Raw genomic sequence first — 5,240 nt, forward strand, 5'->3', positions numbered from 1 at the left:
AAGTCATTTATGTTATCATACAAGTTTAGTGAAATTTGTCTATAGTTCATATTGGTAATTAATTTGATACTTCAACTGATCTGTTATCTCATATTTGTTCAGACCATTCTGCGCAATTCTTGTTCATTTAATTAAACATTCTTCATGGAGGGTCCATGAAATAAGTTATACATATTTTTCTGATCCATCTTAATACCTGGATAATATGACTACATAATACTTTTTACTTTCTTTTTTTTTCAATTCATAAAATCTCTTTATTCAGTTACTTAGATACAGTTCCATAATTTAATTCTCTACGAACTGATACACCCAATGACCAATGACTTACTATTACATCTCCAAATGCATCTAAATCACTGCATTCTTTATAGTCAACTGTAATCATTTACATATTCTGTGATCCTTTAAACTTAATTTTACAAGGATTTCAAACTGCTTGTAGATTATGATATGTCTTCTATCAGAGTATCTATGAGGAACAAAAAGGAATCTAACTGCTTGATTTTATATATTCATTCAGAAGGTGGCAAGCTTGTGATAAAAATTAGAAGTGAATGTTCACAGGCAGTAATTTTTCATGTGTAATTATTTTCAAAAGTTCAGTTTACAGGGTAACTTTTATAACTGTGAAATTACTTGTATATGCAGCTTTATGCGTTCAAGTATTTTGCATGATGTCTGATGTGATCATTAATAAAAGTTGCTATGAAGTAGTAGTTATGATCATATCCCTCTTGCAATCGAAAAACAACTGGAATTTTCCGCTCCGCACAGGCAGCTATAAAGTTGTCAGGAAGTAATTGCCCATCTTTAAGGAACTGGTCATCTTTGCCTTGATCGATTAATATGTCCAACTGAGAATCTGGATAAGATTTCACAAGTTGAGTAGCATCATATGCCTCCCACTTACTTTGATCTGATCCTAAATATCCACCAAAGGCCTTTTTCCCCCAAGGACAGAGTACTGGATTACAGATTGGAGCGAATGCTGACACAGATTTGTATTTTCCAGGATTCTTCAGAGCACAAATCAGAGCTCCATGGCCTCCCATAGAATGGCCAAAAATAGATATCTTCTTTGGGTCAGCTGGAAAATTGGCATTTATCAGCTTGGGCAGCTCATCTATTACGTAAGAGTACATCCTATATTTGGTTTTCCAAGGTTCTTCAGTGGCATTCACATAAAAACCAGCACCAGTACCAAAGTCCCAGCTATCATCTTCTCCTTTAATATTACAGCCACGTGGACTGGTATCAGGTGCAACAACAATGAGGCCATGCTCTGCTGCAGCTTGGTGATAACCAGCTTTTGTGATAAAATTTTGTTCTGTGCAAGTTAAACCAGACAGCCAATAAAGTACAGGACATTTTTCAGTTTCTGCCTTTGGTGGTAAGTAGATTCCAAATTTCATTTTGCATTTTAGTTCCACACTGTCATGCTCATAAACTTTCTGAAAACCTTCAAAGCACTTGTTGCTGGAAATCTGTTTCAAGGCCATAGTTTCTTTGCTATTCAGGTGCTACTGTTTTCTCACTTACTGACACAAGGTGACTAGCAGAAGGTGTATAATCCTAGTTCGAGGCAGGAGGCAGTAGAGACGGCAGGGGGTGGGGAGTACTTTTTACTTTCAATGACGTAAAGGAGGGACCAATTATTAGAGGATTCATGTTTGAGAAAGGTAATGAAATACTATAACTATACGCTATCTCATTCTGAATAAATCAATAGTCCACCTCTTTTTCCCTCAGACTTGTCACATAATAGGTGCTTGGTAAATGTTTGGGTTTTTTTTGATAGATACCATGTGATCACATGATTACATAAACATAGAATTGGAAAGGACCAGATAACTCATTTGTTCTAATCCTCCCAATTTGGAGATGAGGAAAATGAGGCCCCGAGAGATTTAGCCTTTCCCAACGTCACAGAGTAGGTTAAATGGAAGAACTAGGATGTGAATCTAGGTCTAATTCCAAACACGTTTATTTTTAAATCACTTTGAGAGTCCAGACTGGCTAATATTCCATGATTCTATTATTTTTCTTAGCCCCATTTAAAAAAAAAATTCTGCATAACTTTCTGCAATGAGACTCAAAATTTCTTCTGTTAGTTTCATGGCTTACTATACTCACTTCCTCTTCTGAAACATAAACCACCTCTCTCAAGAAAACAAAATCCAAAGTATCCCAGAAAAACTAAAACAAACAAACAAAATAACAGTCAATGTTCACAATAAGATTGGTCCATGTTATGGCAGGCATGGAGATTTTTGGAAACATCAAGTCATCTAAATGGTAAGATCTCACTGAAGAAACAATTTGTATAATTACAAGGATTGTTCCATTTTCTCACAGATGTTTTAGCATCACAGAGTTATGTTCTTGGAGTCAGCGGTGAATGTAAGTTGTATGCATGAAAGGATTGATTTATTTCTGACCTGAACATAGGAAGATAGGAATGTAAGTTAGCAGTGAGCCAATGAGATAGATTAAATGAACTGGAGTCATTTTCCTTTAGCTGGGGCTCTTTTGTTGATCTGATGTATTGATTGGTTTTAAGTGCACTTTCCAACCACACTCTCAATCCATCAGTTCCAATACGGGTTCCTTGCTATAAATTGGCAGTTAGACAGGTGCTGCTTATTATAATGGGCTGGGTGGACATCATCCACTCTAATTGTCCATGATTTTTGCAGTCCCCCAAATAATGTCCAGGTAATAACAGAAAAGCTTCCATCTGTCATGGAAGTACTGGGTCACAGAGTGCCCAGGTGGAAAGATTGGGTTCACTGTCTCACAAATTTTGCCAGCTGCCATTGTATGTAGGGCAAATACAATTTCTAGCTTCATGATGGAGAATCAGAGGCAAAATTGTGGGCAAGCTGTGAGATTCTTACACATATTTCCTTTAATCTATAAAATGAAAATCAGATTATTTTTGCTTAGCGTTTTTATTATTGGCATAAATATATTTTATTTGGTTATGTCTCTGTCCTACTGGATCACCCACTCTTGGTTTGCTTTTGTTGCGGTGGTGGTTATTTTTGTAGCCTAATAACAAAAAATACAGCAAAACATTTAAAAAAGAAATTGTCAAAGTTAATCACGTGAAAAATGTCATGACTGTACTATTTTGTATTTTATCTTTATACATACCTTTCCTTAAACTCATGGAGACAAAGATCTTACAGAAACAAGCACTGCTGGAACATTTCTAGATGGATTTCAAGGAAGATTTCATTTCTTATTTTTAGAAAGAAGAGCCTAGAATAAAGCTATTCTAGGATGCTTCTCTTAAATGATAAGATTCTTGATTGATTATCCAAGGAACATTTTCCCATTGAAACAATATTAAATTAAAATGGGAAATTATAGAGGAAAACTACATCTATGATTCCTGTCAGAAATTTTGGCTGCATTTTAAAATGATGACAAAAATATTGTTAGTTATTTGGATATTTGCTTTCAAATATTGACTAATGAGATCTTCTAGTGGCGAATTAAATACTGTGAATAGTAGCTTGTTGGGAGTAGGATTACTTCATTCTCTCTCTCCCAATGAGCTGTCCTGTGACCAGACCATCTCTGCCCTTAATTTTAGATATATGTACACCTAGGTGTTGCAGTGGATAGAGGACCAAGCTTGGAGCCAGGGAAATTCTTCTTACTGAGTTCAAATCTGGCCTGACACACTTAGCTGTATATCACCCCAGGCAAAGCACTTAAACCTGTTTGCCTTAGTTTCTTCATCTCTAAAATGAAATGGAGAAGCAAATGGCAAATTGCTCCAGTATCTTTGCCAAGAAAACCCCAAATGGAGTCATGAAGAGTTAAATATGATTAAAATGACTGAACAATGACAACGAATATAGGAGCAAATGTTCAATGAGATCGATGGCTAGTTTGACAAAGTCCTGGTACCAAAAGCTCGGTGTAGTAAGAAAATGGGCTTTGAATTGGCTGTTCTTGAGAAGCTATTGTCCAAATAACAGGAAGGACAAAAAAAGTGGATTATTTGAAGGGTGAACTGAACAAAGTTTCTGGGGAGAAGCATCCAATGTTTACTCTAGGTCCATCGACATTCTTTCTTTGTTATCTTTCTATCAGGGAACTGACTAGGATAACCAGAGACTTTTCTCCTCTGGGCCACTAAATATTTATTTTTGCCCATTATGTAAGCAGTGGAGCCCAGTGAATTCCTCATATATATAATACATAAATGAATTTATGGCTGTGGTTTTGAATTATTGTCTGAAGCATAATATTTTCTGAATCCCAAGGTGTTGCATTGCTTTGTGTTTGGATAAGTTCTCTACAAATTGTATTTGAATTAAATATTACTTTATCTGATATAATTCATGATGTTAGATGTGATATGAATGATTACTCTCCATTTTTTGCCCTGAAGCTCCATTGCTTTGAGGAGGTGATCCTGGCTTCTCAGAAACTGTACTAATGAAGTGAAAGCTCCAGCAGGAACTGCTAAGGCAATTGTGCCCAGTGGTATACTCTGAGTCTGTTGTCTTATAACTAGCCTTGCCAAATGAAGCAAGGCTTATCACCAGTATGTTTTTTCTATCACTACTGATTAACCAATCAATCTACAACATCTATTAAGTACCTACTAAGTGTAAGTCACTACTCTTGTTGCTAGGGATAAAAGATAAAAACGAAAAAAGAATAGCCCTTGTTTTCAAAGAACTTATGCTCTCTGTGAGAGACAAAATGTACATAACTAAACATGTACAAAATATATACAAGATAATTTTGACTGAAAGAATTGAGAAAATATTTATGTAAAAGGTGATGCTTGAATGTAGTCTTGAAAGAAGCAGAAATTCTAAGAAATGGAGCTCAATAAATAGTGCATTACAGGCATTGGGGCTCAGCTGACACAGAGATACAGCCACAGAAGATTGAAGACCATGTGAGAACAGCACGAAGAAAGCCAGTTTGACTAGACCATGATATTTATAAAGAAGTTTTCTTCAGTTGTTTTTAAGTCATGTCTAACTCCTCATGAACACATTTGGGGTTTTCTTGGCAAAGATACCAAAGTGATTTGCCATTTCCTTCTTCAGCTTATTTTATAGATAAGGAAGCTGAAACAAACAGGGTTAAGTAACTTACCACACAACTTGTAAGTGTTTGAGGCCAGATTGGAAATCAGGAAGATGAGTCATCTTGACTCCAAGCCGAGCTCTCTATCTAGTGTACCACCTAGCTGCCCCATTCAT

General features: G+C 36.0%; 1 pseudogene; it reads right to left on the reverse strand.

Moving 5' to 3' along the window:
- Positions 1-220: 220 nt before the first annotated feature.
- Positions 221-1,614, reverse strand: LOC140514577 (S-formylglutathione hydrolase pseudogene; annotated as a pseudogene).
- Positions 1,615-5,240: the final 3,626 nt, after the last annotated feature.

Source organism: Notamacropus eugenii, chromosome 7 (assembly GCF_028372415.1).
Source record: "Notamacropus eugenii isolate mMacEug1 chromosome 7, mMacEug1.pri_v2, whole genome shotgun sequence".
Lineage (NCBI taxonomy): Eukaryota > Metazoa > Chordata > Mammalia > Diprotodontia > Macropodidae > Notamacropus > Notamacropus eugenii.